The sequence below is a fragment of the Agrilus planipennis genome, unplaced genomic scaffold (genome assembly GCF_000699045.2).
Source record: "Agrilus planipennis isolate EAB-ADULT unplaced genomic scaffold, Apla_2.0 scaffold75, whole genome shotgun sequence".
NCBI lineage: Eukaryota > Metazoa > Arthropoda > Insecta > Coleoptera > Buprestidae > Agrilus > Agrilus planipennis.
This window is the reverse complement of record NW_020439028.1, coordinates 382,644-397,712: the sequence shown is the minus strand read 5'-3', so window position 1 is coordinate 397,712 and position 15,069 is coordinate 382,644. Positions and strand designations below refer to the sequence as shown.

Sequence of the window (15,069 nt, the reverse complement as noted above, 5' to 3'; positions counted from 1 at the left end):
GGAGACATTTTATTGTTTGATTATTAGCCTTTAGGCAGTTTGAACATAGGTTTGCATTACGAGTCGCTGCAGCACGTTTATCTTGATTTAAACTTAAAAAATTTTCACATTATTTATTACATTGCGTGATCTTTAGAAAAAATCGAACAATGACGTCTTAATTCAGTCTCCAAGTATGATTTATTATTTTTTTCGTGTTTTTTATAGTGACATTTTGAATGATTAAATTGTGAATTACTAAATTTATTAACTGATTTAGAAATGTTAAAAGTTGTTTGAGAGTAGGCATTTCTTCGTTTTCTAATGTTCTTTCCCAGGCCCTACGTGTTCCTTTATCTAATTTTAAAATAATTATATAAACTAACAAAAGGTATGTTTAAGTGCCTTTAATGCATTTATATTAACTTGGGCCTTTTCTACTAAGGAGCGTAAACTAGCGGGAGTTTCGCGATATATTTCAGGTAATTCTAATAATAATTTTAAATGGATTTGAAAAATATGTCGCGGTTTATTACATCTTTGTATTAACAGATTGAAAGCAACCGTACAGTTTTCCTTTGATACATCTAAATTTTCAATAACTAAGGCTACAGAGCCCTGAAGGGCATATTTTAATATATAAACTTGTGAACTGGTAATAATTCATCATTTTCGTGTACTAAATTTAGAAGAGTCATGAAAACAGAGTTAATGAATTCGATTCCCATCAAAAGGTTTTATTTCAATTTTTATTAATAAACTACTATTTTGTTTTGGTATTACTGTAGGAGTGCTTTGAGATACATTTTTAATGGGCGATGTTTGATTTATTTCACCAAGGCGTTTGTTTATTAATTCTACACAATTAAAATATTGTTCGTCAAATTAATCTCTTTCTTTTTCATCACTTGTTTTGTACACGTTTTGGAACAAAGTCGTTCAGTATGCCCAGACATTTTTCACGTGCCTAAATAACTTCGAAATATCGCAAGATTGGAAGAACAATGCCGCCACTTAAAAGATTGTAATTTAATTAATTTACATCACGAATAAAAGACAAACAAGCTGAGTACATTAAGAACTATTAAACTATATGTTGCACAGAGATAAACAGAAAAAAATTCTTTCCTTATTTTATTTTCAATTGTACATCTGACATAAATAAGTAGATAGATAGATAGATAGCTTTATTAAAAACATTATGTTTTATATATACAAGGTGCAAAAATATGTTTTATATATACCAAGTACAATTTTTATTATTTTTCTTCTCCTGCTATTTTTCTCTTCCATAAGATTTCTCTCATCCTTTTCATNTTTCTTGGTCAGGCCGGAAACTTATCAATCCACCCTCGTATCATACATACGTTTTCACTTCCTGTGAAATTTCCATTTATTATGTACATACCTTGCTCTTCCATCCAGTTTATTAGTTTTTTCCTATCTTCATTTAGAGTTTTGTCGTCCAAATTTCTAATTTCTGTTCCTGTTTCATCTTCTACTTTGCCTCCTTTTCTAGCTGTTCTAATGTTAAAGTCTCCTCCTCTTATTATCGGGTGTTCTTTATTTTGTATGTCGTCATTTAGTCCCCTAGTCGGTTTTTTTGTGCTTTCGTGCCAAGTCCCGCTTTCCTTTATTCTTTTCCTAATTTCTTTTAACAACAATACAACACATACACTACATTACTCTTTGCCTCTGATAAAATACGTTTTTGGATTAACTTTTTTTGCTAAGAGATTATCTCCCGCTATGCCCGCGTCGACCCCTCGGAGGCCGCACAAGCAAATTAATATCTACAAACTTAAAAATTACTCACTTACAAAGGAACTCTTTAAAACTAGAAGTTCTCTATTCTATTTACTGATCACAATATCCTCTTTTCGCCACTCAAAAGTCAAAGCCCAAATCGTTTAAAATTCACCCCAAAACTATACAAAAGCGCAGAGCTCGATACAACACGTCCGCCCTTCAACAAAATACATCTCCTCATGATTATTTTTAGTGTTTGTATTACGTGTATTAATTGCATTATTAAAGTGTAAAAGAGTATTATGTTTACGATTGCATTTTTTGCAACCACCTTGGAGACATTTTATTGTTTGATTATTAGCCTTTAGGCAGTTTGAACATAGGTTTGCATTACGAGTCGCTGCAGCACGTTTATCTTGATTTAAACTTAAAAAATTTTCACATTATTTATTACATTGCGTGATCTTTAGAAAAAATCGAACAATGACGTCTTAATTCAGTCTCCAAGTATGATTTATTATTTTTTTCGTGTTTTTTATAGTGACATTTTGAATGATTAAATTGTGAATTACTAAATTTATTAACTGATTTAGAAATGTTAAAAGTTGTTTGAGAGTAGGCATTTCTTCGTTTTCTAATGTTCTTTCCCAGGCCCTACGTGTTCCTTTATCTAATTTTAAAATAATTATATAAACTAACAAAAGGTATGTTTAAGTGCCTTTAATGCATTTATATTAACTTGGGCCTTTTCTACTAAGGAGCGTAAACTAGCGGGAGTTTCGCGATATATTTCAGGTAATTCTAATAATAATTTTAAATGGATTTGAAAAATATGTCGCGGTTTATTACATCTTTGTATTAACAGATTGAAAGCAACCGTACAGTTTTCCTTTGATACATCTAAATTTTCAATAACTAAGGCTACAGAGCCCTGAAGGGCATATTTTAATATATAAACTTGTGAACTGGTAATAATTCATCATTTTCGTGTACTAAATTTAGAAGAGTCATGAAAACAGAGTTAATGAATTCGATTCCCATCAAAAGGTTTTATTTCAATTTTTATTAATAAACTACTATTTTGTTTTGGTATTACTGTAGGAGTGCTTTGAGATACATTTTTAATGGGCGATGTTTGATTTATTTCACCAAGGCGTTTGTTTATTAATTCTACACAATTAAAATATTGTTCGTCAAATTAATCTCTTTCTTTTTCATCACTTGTTTTGTACACGTTTTGGAACAAAGTCGTTCAGTATGCCCAGACATTTTTCACGTGCCTAAATAACTTCGAAATATCGCAAGATTGGAAGAACAATGCCGCCACTTAAAAGATTGTAATTTAATTAATTTACATCACGAATAAAAGACAAACAAGCTGAGTACATTAAGAACTATTAAACTATATGTTGCACAGAGATAAACAGAAAAAAATTCTTTCCTTATTTTATTTTCAATTGTACATCTGACATAAATAAGTAGATAGATAGATAGATAGCTTTATTAAAAACATTATGTTTTATATATACAAGGTGCAAAAATATGTTTTATATATACCAAGTACAATTTTTATTATTTTTCTTCTCCTGCTATTTTTCTCTTCCATAAGATTTCTCTCATCCTTTTAAATAAGTAACAAGACATTTATTAATATGTCTATGTGAGAGATATAATAGATTCTTTTATGATGTCCGATTTGAAAAATTTAATACAGCTGTGAACATAAAAAAAAAATAATTCATCACCTAAGTTTAGTAATAATTTAATAGTGTTTTCTTCAATAATTAGTGTAAATAAATAGTTTTGTCGTTATTAGTCTTAGAAGTTAATTTTGTTAAACCCACGAACATTACAACTGGTGTCAGGTGTGGGGTTGAGTAGAAGACATGGCAAAGAAGTTGTACGAATTTAAAGTAGCCGAGCTAAGAAGAGAATTGGAAGAACGGGATGATGCGACAAGCGGTAACAAATCGGAACTTCAGTGGCGGCTCGCGGAGGCGTTGAAAAATGAGAAATGATGCTGAAACGTTCCTTTTCGAAGACGAATTGTCGCAAATGATGAAAAGTTTTGAACAATTGGAAGAAAATAGTAAAAGTTTGGAAAATAAATTGGAAGAAAATAGTAAAAGTTTGGAAAATAAATTGGACGAAAACAGTAAAAGTTTGGAAAATAAATTGGAAGAAAACAGTAAAAGTTTGGAAAATAAATTGGAATAAAAATTGGAAGAAAATAGTAAAAGTTTGAAACGTGAATGGGAAGAAAAATTTAATAAGAATATTCAAGAAACAAAAGAGAAGATAAAAGAGCTGGAAAAATTGATTTTTAATGGAAAGACAAAATCAATCGAAGGGTATGTTGACGCATCTAGTACACTCAACGAAGCCAGCCAAATCAGCCAAGGAAGCGGTATAGAATCAAGAACACGAGTAAAACCACCAACGTTTGATGGAAAGTCCTCATGGGCCACATACCACAAGCAATTCTAGGCGGCTGCTAAGGCGAATAACTGGGCGCCTGAAGAAAAAGCCACTGCGTTGATCGTTGTGTTTCGTGGAGTTGCATGTGACATTTTGAACACCCTTTCCCCGGAAGAATTGACGGATTATGAACAGTTGGTAAAACGGTTAGAGTTACGCTACGGCAAGGCTCATTCAACAGCGATGTGACACATCCAACTGAAAACCCGTCAGCAGAAACCAACGGAATCCCTACAAGAATTTCAGGCGGATATTCCGAGACTGTCTCGACTGGCCTATCCTAATACTCCAGAAGAATTGATGGAAAGGTTGGCAGTGGAGGCATTTACTGATGGACTTCGGGACAGTGATACTCAACAACGAATACGTCTTCACCGACCTAAGACGCTAGCTGATGCATTGGCTCGTGCATTGGAGTACGAAACTGTTAAACGGGCCTATAGCAAACAAGGAAGGGTTCGGCTACTGCGTGAAGAAACGGATTCGTCAGAATCTCTAGAAGAAACCGTCTGCCGAATCATCTCCAAGTTCGATAAAGAAACTCGAAAGCTAAGATGTTGGAATTGCGGCGAACTAGGTCATACGAGGAGGCAGTGTAGGAAAAGTACTCCTTCCCCAAGTACTCAACGTCAACAGCAGGAAAATTAGAGAAGGTCGACGTAACGAGGCAAACGTTGACCCATGGACAAAAATAGACCCCGAATTTATCGCATTAACAAAGACCTTGAAGCACCAGAATGACAGTCTACTCCTAGGTGGAAAAATAAATGGACGAAGATGCGTGTTCCTTTTGGACACTGAGGCCACTAGGAGCATAGTAAAACCTGGTGTAGTCGAGGGTTCTAACTAGGTCGTGTCAACTAAGTGGGTTCTGCATAGGGCTACCGGAGAAAAAGTGGTTATTCATGGCGAAGCTATCGTGTTACTTGAAATCGGTAAGACTGTCTTTGACTATCCAGCGCTTGTGGCAGATATTGAAGATGACGTAATACTTGGGCTGGACCTTTTACAAAAATACGATTTTGACATGAATTTAAGAAAGAAGACGCGTTTTGAGACTGAATGGCGAAGAATTCCGTTTCATCAAAGATAGACAAGAGGCTGTAACCCGAAAGGTAAATTCTGAAACATTACCTGTTGAAATAAGTGGAGTGATTGACAGATATTGTAGGAATCTAACCAGTGAGCAGAAATGCAAAGTGAAACATCTACTTTGTCAGAATGCCGACGTCTTTGAGACTGACAAGAATGGTAGGGGAAGGACCAATATAGTAAAACACAATATCAATACCGGAAATGCGCAGCCTATTCGTCAAAGACCTATACGATTACCCCTGGCAAAAAAGGAAGAAGCAGAGCGAATAATCCACGAAATGCAGGAGACCGGCATAATTGAGCCATCTTCAAGTCCATGGACATCACCGGTAGTATTGGTAAAGATGGGACAACCCGTTTTTCTGTGGATTACCGACAGCTCAACAACGTAACCAAGAAAGGCAGTTATCCACTACCACGGATTGATGACTCCTTGGATATGCTTTCTGGCTCGAAAATATTTTCCACACTCAATTTGAAGAGCGGATACTGGCAAGTTGCTTTAAATGCTGCCGACAAGGAAAAGACCGCATTCTCGATCGGCACGGGCCTATGGCAGTTTACAGTTATGCCTTTCGGGTTATGCAATGCCCCGACGACGTTCGAAAGGTTGACGGAGAAAATATTCAGTGATCAAATTGGAAAGAATTGCTTGGTATACTTGGATGACATCATAGTGATTGGAAGCACCTTCAGAATTAGCAAGCGGTATTCTAGGGGTTACGTGAGGCCAATTTGAAATTCAGTCCGAAAAAGTGCCACCTTTTCCGCGAAGGAGTTTCTTACTTGGGACATGTTGTATCAGCGAAGGGTGTGGCCGCGGATCCAGAAAAGATAAAGGCCGTGAAGGAATGGCCAGTGCCTGAAAATGTTGACGACATAAGAAGCTTTTTAGGATTGTGCACTTATTATCGCTGCTATGTATATGGATTCGCCAATATCGCCAAACCTTTGACACGTTTAACGAAATGTGACCGCAAATTTCATTGGGATTCGGATTGTCAAACAGCATTTGAGATTTTGAAGCAGGCTTTAATCACAGCCTCCGAACTGGTATATCCTCGGCTTAATGGAATGTTCACTTTGGACACCGACGCCAGCAATGTGGGAATGGGAGCCGTTCTTTCGCAGTTACAAGATGGCCAAGAGAGGGTAATCGGCTATTTTAGCAAGACCTTATCAAAAGCCGAAAGAAACTACTGCGTCACTAGGCGAGAGATGCTGGCTGTAGTCAAAGGTGTAGAACCCTATATGTACGAAAATTCACCCTACGGACCGATCATGCAGCTTTAAAGTGGCTTCTGAATTTCAAGAATCCGGAGGGCCAGGGAGCTCGATGGATTGAGAAGCTACAGAAATATGATTTTGACGTAGAGCACCGGCCTGGAATCGGACACAAGAATGCCAATGCACTTTCCAGAAGATCTTGTCAAACAGACTGCAACCTGCGTGATCGAATGGAACAGAATAAAGAGGCAATTCGACGCGTCACGGTAATCGATGACGAGTGGTTACCTGAAAATATAAAACACGACCAAGAATACGACTCGGACTTGAAGAAGGTGATGGAATGGAAAAGAAACGGAAAACGACCAACGTGGCAGCAAATTTCTTCCTGTACCCAAGTAGTAAAATCGTTATGGGCTCAGTGAGACTCAATGGTTTTGGAGGATGGCATCATGAAGCGTGTTGTTGAAAGTCCAGATGGAGAGGAAGATAGGAAGCAACTGGTTATTCCTCAAAACAAGGTTAGAGAGATGTTGCAGTATCTTCATGATGGATCATCTTGTGGCCACATGATCGAAGTCCTGTTCCATCGTACTGGAATGGACATTTTGGTTTGCCGTAATAACCCGAATCGGACCGATCATGAGAAGACCGTGGACTGTTACTTCTATTCCCGGAGCGGATGTCGTGAAGGCGAGAGCTGCAGATTCCGGCACAATCCTACGAAACGGAAAGTGAAAATGTTTCGGCACGAAACAACCTTAAGGAGGAGGCAGTGTAGCAAGCACGAGTGTGTTTATGTGCGATCGGGCACACGTGTGCGTGAATCGATTCGCCGACTAGCTGCGGGCGCCTTTCTCCATGTGCGCCGTATTTGCAACACTCGTTGCACATTACACGTTTTCGCCCGTGCGGGAATAAATCGTACGGGCAAATATTTTTAGTCTCCTTTCTTTAGGTCTTTCACATTATACGGTTACGGCACGGACACGATTTTTGATTGCGTTGCAGCCGTCCAGTGCCACTACAGATGAACGGTAGCCGTATCGTATCTTCTGTGGTTTAAAGATTCTACAACGTGAAAATAAGCAATAATCTCGGTGGATGATTCTTTTTAAGATTACAATACCCCCCTCTGCAAAGGACGTAAAAACAGTCGGTGTTAAAGACATTTATTACCTTAAGGTTATAGCTAGCATTTCAATAGGTTGTATACCATTTCTAAATTATGTGTTTTGCCGTTCTGACGTTCTGCAGTTTGAAGTGCAGTTCGTTAAAGGAGCCAACTGACATACGAAAGTAGTTGAAAAACTTCCGTTCATCATTTCTCTGATCTTCAAACAAGGTGTAGAATAATCCCACTTCCTCACCTTTCTGATTAATAGGATGCACCCAATGAAGGCGCTTACGCCTTTATCTTTTTCGACGCCGATACAATAACCAATTCATTGTCACTGTACAATACTTTCCTCAGAAATGGTGACAACGAGTATATGTATCTGAATAATGTTTTTGTACGGTTACAAATCGTGTGATACCTACGTTTAAAATCGTACAGTGGGAACAGCAACTACACCACGATATAAACTCGTACGACTTTTGATCGTGCGGGCGAAAACGTGTGTAATGCGCAACCAGCGTAAATGTGTGTGTCATACCTGAGTTCTGGGAAAGCGGGTAAACAGTTCAAAGAAAAAATAAACTATCCAAACGTTTCCAGAAGGTTCCAGAAAGTAAACAAAAGAGTATTTAAAGGAAGAGACGATAGCTGAAAGGGGAAGAAATAAATTGACCGTTGCAGAAGTGAATTGAGAAATAAATTGTCAGTGATAGCTGTAAAACAAATAGCGCAGTGAATAGTGATATATTAACAGTAGTGTAAATAAATAGAATGATTCATCACCTAAGTTTAGTAATCATTTAATAGTGTTTTTAAGTTCTTTAATAATTAGTGTAAATAAAACATGTGCATGGTGATGTTTAGTAATCACCTTTTTCTTAGTGACGCAATGAGTGGACCTGATAAAGAACAGCGGGCAGTGTGCAATGAAAGTTGAGCTAGAATCGTTTAAAAATAATGCCACTTAAGAGCTAGTATATAGGCCAAAGGACGGTACGGTTGTAAAAATTAGTGGGTGTTTAAAAAAAAAGCGAAGGTGAGTTGCGTTTTAGAGCCAGGCTCGTTGCAAAAGGCTTTACTCAGAAAAAAAGCATAGATTATGGTTGTTAAGATTCATAAAGGTTGCATTACTGTTGATAAAAGCAATTTATAGATACTTTTTAAAGAAATTCAGTATGACAGATTGATCTTATTGTGATACACCAAGGGAAATTAACATAAAATTGGGAAGGGAATTAAACAAACATATGTTTATCAACACCTGATTGGTATTCTGATATACTTACCAGGCCAGATATTACTTTTAGTGTAAGTTTCCTAACTCAGTACAATAATTACTTTAATGAAACTTATTGGAAATATGTGAAACGTCTTTTAATGTATTTGAAGAAAACTAAAAATTAATGATTACAAAAAGACAGACAATTTGAATCCCGTTCTAAAAGACAGGTATCGAGACATCTGCCAAAATTATTTCTGAATCGAGAGTAGAAGTTCGGCAGCCACACCAATACTAACTATTATTTACTTTTGGGGTTGTCTTATGTAAAAATCAAGGATTTCATCTTGTAGCGATGATATAGTTTGGGGGTCGACGCTCAAGGCCCGCAAATGTAGAGTGTAAGTACCTTGCACACTTTTATTTACACACTATATACTAATACTAATGATAAAAAATATATACACCAAACTATAGCAAAAAAGACAGAAAATATACATACGAAACAATAGCAAAGAAGACAAAAAATATATATACAAACAATACCAATTTATAGACAAAACAGATAGTTAATGTAGAGAGAAAAATAAAACAAGTTGAAGTTGATGTAGGTGAATATACATACATATATACAAAGTCACTACTGCGGAAATAATCGAGTTGATAGCACTTGGCACAAACACAAATATAGAGTTTGGGGTTGGTTGGTTGGCGACTGACTCCTTCTTCCTTGCCGTGGGTCGGTGGAATATGGGAGTCTTCTGGTACTGATTTTTTTTTTTTTTTGTTTTCGTGGAGGTGAGGAAATCTTCGAAAGACACCCGGCCGCCCGTGCGACCGGGTAGTGTCGGATTCATCCCGAAGGACGCCTACCGACTAAAACCTCTCCCCCTCAGGCCGTTCTAGGGCCGCGAAGCCCTCTTCAGCCGCATGGTTTACTTACTACTGTGTTTAATATTTAATTAGTTGGGCGAGTGTCTGAGCACTGCCCAGTAATTGTAGTAGTATTTCAATTGGTGTGCTAGCGTTTTCGAGTTGGTTCGCTAGTTTTATTATTGCCTTTCTTATTTGTAGCAAATCGATTTTCCCAAGTATGTTGTTGTTTGTTTCGTTGTCGAGTATGTCGTGTGGTCTTTGTGAAGTCGCTTTGGCGTAAGATAGACCCTGTCTTACTGCGTTTCTATTGTTGTCTTTGTTTGGTTGTTGTACTTCAGTTTTCGATGAAGGTTTCGTTTTCTTTTCTTTTTTGAATGCAGGGCAGCCTCGATAACTGGCGGGGTGTTCGCCTTTGCAGTTTCTGCAAACGGCCTTGTCTTCTTTAGGTTTGTCGCAGTCTTCCGTTCTGTGAAGCTCTGCACACTTCACGCATCGTGGTGCCATTTTGCAGTGACGTTGCGTGTGTCCTAAGCGTTGACACCGATGACATTGGATTGGTCCTCTTGGTTTTCGGTATTTTTCTATTTTGATGTTCAGTTCGCAACAGGCTGTCATGTTCTTGATTTTGTCTTCGTCGCTCTTCTTGTATGTGATGATTAGTATCAGGGGGATGGCCTTGGATCAAGATTTCATGCGGTGTATCGCGCAGTCGTATATTCCTTGGTTTTGTAGATCGGTCGACACTTCGCAGGTGCTTATTGTTGTTGGTACTCCCTTTATCACGTACTTTATTGGTCGTCTTGCTTCATTCCCGAAGGTGTAGTACATCGTTTCGGTGCTTTCTAGGTATTTAACTGTCCTGCTGTGGTCCTGACTGGAGCGGGGCTGGAGACGGATACCATCCTTTGTGTGGGATGCGCCGCGTAGATTTATCTGCTGGTGTTTCAGTTCTTTGCTGATGGTGGTCCAATCCTCAGCGTAATGAAGCACGATGGGTGGTGGTCTTCGTTCGTTTGTGGTGTCGCTGTGTAGCGCGTCGAAACTGTTACTCGTCGGTAATGGTTCTCGTTCTCTAGAATAGGTATCTGTCGTCTTCCTAGTTTTCTTCGGCCTTTCAAAACCGTCGCAGTCCATGACGTCGTACATTGAGATTGTGAAGGCTATTTGTAGGTCACACGATTTTGTGTAGAGGCTGTCGGCTCTGCTGTCTTGCGATGATGTTGGTACGTCTGCTTCGTTCCGCTGCTCTCGACGAACTGGTCTCTGGTACTGAGGAATGCAGGGTTATTTATACAAACTCCAGTACCACGCAAGGGTTGGGAAAAAGAGGGGTTGAGAGTGGGATTAAGGTGAGGTGATAAGAGAAGGGCGAAAGTTAATGATAAAAACGAATTCGCGTTTATCGTTAACTTCGCGGGAAAAAATAAAAAACTAACTATAGGAAACGACAGGGCATGCATAAGAATATAGGGTTGAAACAAAGAAGCGTGAATCTACGATAAAAATTAATAAAAAGAGAAAATAATGAGTGCAAAAAAAAATGATAGACACTAAAATAACTATACTACAGAAGGAGAAATTAATATAAGATGGGAAATACAACCGAAGAAGAGAAGGAAGAAGGCATTTGTAAAATTGAAGATTTAAAAAAAAATAGTTAAAGTAGTAGAGAAAAGTACATAGTTAAGTAGTTACTCAGGTAATCGGGGCTCATTAGGGTGGAGAAAACCTGTCGTACGGCAAGTTGGTTGTTGTTGATACCTAATTCGGGGAATAAATTTCGTGCTAATACTATCTACGATATCACACGCTGACCTAGCTGACCTACCATCGACTGAGTAAATACATCAAGGTTACAACTAAAGAACGAATTACTACTGGTTGTAACATAAATATTTTGAATTATTCTTAATCTAATAATAAACAGTGCATGCGCAAAAAGATACGTAAGAAATACAACGCTGATGCTGCTAGTTACCAGCCGATTGAATACGCATTGTCGCATTTCTTTCCATGGTTCGGCATAGATTCGTCTGTACTTTCAATTACGTTTTTTTCGAAAACGGTGAACTTTTGGACCTGCAAACATTTACTTAATTTTCTTATTTTATAGTGTCTTATCATCTCCTGCAAGGTTGCTAAGAATTTCAGAAACACCTTGTACCTACAGTAAAATTTAACAAATAATATTATAATTCGCAAAATGGAAAATGTGTAACATATATAAGTAGATATACGCACGTCCGTACAATAAACTGAAGATCCAAATGTAACAAGGAGTACTATTACGTCGCATATATTACGTACGCATTGTTCAGTTACATTATGCTATGGTCGAGCATACTCATGACGTACTGAACACAGATATTCGTAGTTTTTAAAGATCTACTTGTATGGATTTACNTCATCTCTTGGTTAGGCCGGAAACTTATCAATCCACCCTCGTATTATTAGATGCTTTACTTCAAAGATTTCTGCTACTGTGGGCTATGGTAAGTACTTACAAAAGTTGCAGAAACAGGATTGCGAAAAACATCTGCGACCGTATCATTTGGAACGATAATCATAACATAAAATCTTTTTTTAAGACACCAAAAATTTTTTTCGTAACAATTGATACTACGCTTTTTTTTCTCCGAAGAAAAATTGTTAAAATCTAGAGTAGCTACCCTAATGTAAATAGTAATGGTGAGGAATTGAGGATTATAGCCGTGTACTTCTATGGGAAATTAAGAAAGTCATAAGATACCCCACTGGTTATACTGAATTTATAATCTTCCATTGTCACTTGATTCGTGAACTATCACAAAATTTTAATTCAAGTTGTAACTGACTAATTGTAAGAACAAATCGATATACCTAACCAATTCAACCAATAAAACTTACATACACATAATAAAAGTGCATTCACAAAAAGGAAAGGTTATACCCCAACTAACCACAACATTTAAAAAAAAAAAAACAATGCGGACACGTGTTTCGCTCATTTACACGTTGTGAGTATTTTCAACGCAAGACTGCGTTTCATCCTGCGACTCCATTCTCATGTTTGGAGCCTACCTACTCATCTAGAACCTACAACAGTGTGACATCGTGAATATCTAAAAAAGATTAACATTTCTGAAAAACAGTTTTTCTTATCATGACAATGTTACCTTCTTTATTTATTATACCATCATTAAATACGGTTTTTATAGCTTTAGATGTAATGGAACCCTCTGTACGTAAAAAGTTATTTTTAAGTTTATTAACTAGTTGAAGATCCAAATGTAACAAGGAGTACTATTACGTCGCATATATTACGTACGCATTGTTCAGTTACATTATGCTATGGTCGAGCATACTCATGACGTACTGAACACAGATATTCGTAGTTTTTAAAGATCTACTTGTATGGATTTACTTTAGAAGCCAATATTTCATTTTACCAATATTTCCCTGCTTTTAGAAAATCTAAGAAGAGGAACAATACACCGATTATCATGCAAAAATGTGCACCGAGTAGGAATAATCTGAATTAATTTTGAAATAGATACATACATGTTACAATTCCAATTTTCTTGCACCGCTATCCAATTATTTTTGTGATCTCGATAGAGCAATTACGCTGACGCTATTGGACAACTTGGATCAAGAAAATTTGATTCAACTGAAACTACCCGTAAAATGGAACCGACCTAAAGATTTCAGGTACGTGTTGTGTTTTAAATAGAACAAAGAAAATCTGTAAAAATTTTCAAGCTTAACTTTGAAAAAATGAAAGTATTATTATGCTTTACATTTTCATGCAAAAAATCATTTTTTCTTGATATATTTAAAAAAGGCACATGGTATTTTTCTTAAAATTTGTGCAGACATCAGCACGATGCGAAGGCGCATACATATACCTGTCTCATACAGTTTTTGTTGTCTACATGCATTAATATTGGTTGAGCATTTAACTAATAACTATGTAGTTGGTAATTAATTTTCCATGACAGTTACTTATTCCGATAGTTTTAAAACTACTAATCCAATGCATAGATTTCGACATCGATATTTTGAATAAATAATTTGTAATAGAGGCCTGTAGAATTTTTAAATTCAAGGAATTTAATAATAATTTCAGACCAAAAAGTGCCAGTAGAACACGTAAAAGAAATATTCATGTACGTATGAACACCGCCACTACATAAAATGTTAAAGCAACTACATTTTACAGCATATTCTTCATTGTAGTGGTTTATAACAATGGACGTAAAACCTATTTTAGTAATATTCTTGAACGGATTTTGTTAATAAAATGCAAATTTAACAAAATATTTTTTACAGTGTACTGGGCCTAGAAAGGCTTGGAATATTATTGTCAACGAATTGCTTCTATCAAAATCAAAACTTCTATGCAAAACATTGTACTAANGGTGATAATAAACGGTATACCCAATAAATATATCCGTAATTTCTCAAGCGCTGCGACAATTGCCAAATATTCCAACTTGTATGTTAGGGTGATATTTTGATTCCTCCGACGTATTTTTACGACTTAGAAAATTGCTCTTAATGTCTCATCTAGTTGTTTTTGTAACAGTGTCGCTCCTAGGCTCTTCGCGCATGCATCTGTTTGCAATTCAGTTTAAGCATTGGGATTATAAACACTCAATATAGGCACTTGCCAAAGATAATTTAATTGAATCGGATGATTGTTGTTGTTCGTTTCCCCAACGAAAATTAACATTGTTTTTAAGTAAGTCGCTTAGTAGTCTGGCTAAAATAGCAAATCAAATCTTTTCAGAAATCGCCTGAAAAAGCTAGCTAAACCTAAAAATGAGCGAACCCCATGTTTATTGATTTTGGTTTCGGAAACTCATTCAATGTCTTAATTTCTCCTCTCCCGGCGCAACTACTTCTTTTGATGCTGTAGGGAAAAAACAAAAGACGAAACAAAATTCTTTGAATTTAAAAAAAAAAAACAAATATACTTACAACGTAATATAGTTACAAATTAATGCTTAAAAAAATAACACGTGCAGGTTGATAACTTCCAGGACGAAATATGATCAAAACCAATTCTGAAGAAAATATGCAAATCAACCTGAGCGACCAATTTCCCTCAACTAATGAATTGATCCAAATAAGCAACAGTATCGAAATAGAGTAATGTATGTATCAATGTGAAATCATTAAATAGATAGATAAATCAATGAAATAAATATCAGTTGAATGTTAGATTATCTGTATGGGGGTTGTGTCAACATTTCTATTCAACGGTCAAGGGAAAAACGCGCGACGTACTCCATGACACAACTAAACAAAATACAATTAAGTATAACGCAATTATACTAATTAA

General features: G+C 36.5%; 1 protein-coding gene and 1 long non-coding RNA gene across 4 annotated transcripts in view; both read left to right on the top strand.

Moving 5' to 3' along the window:
- The window catches only part of LOC112905003, a 20,001-nt gene extending 5,886 nt beyond the window's left edge, over positions 1 to 14,115 (top strand). The window contains exons 1-3 of one of the 2 annotated variants that reach the window (XR_003231494.1): positions 13,016 to 13,134; positions 13,192 to 13,433; positions 13,852 to 14,115. This is a non-coding gene — a long non-coding RNA (uncharacterized LOC112905003). Of the gene's footprint in view, positions 1 to 13,015; positions 13,135 to 13,191; positions 13,434 to 13,851 lie in introns of those variants that run through there. The other variant, XR_003231495.1, reaches the window with a different exon arrangement.
- LOC108740371 (tachykinin-like peptides receptor 99D) overlaps positions 1 to 15,069 on the top strand; it is a 239,604-nt gene that overhangs the window by 15,650 nt on the left and 208,885 nt on the right. The window lies entirely within an intron of this gene.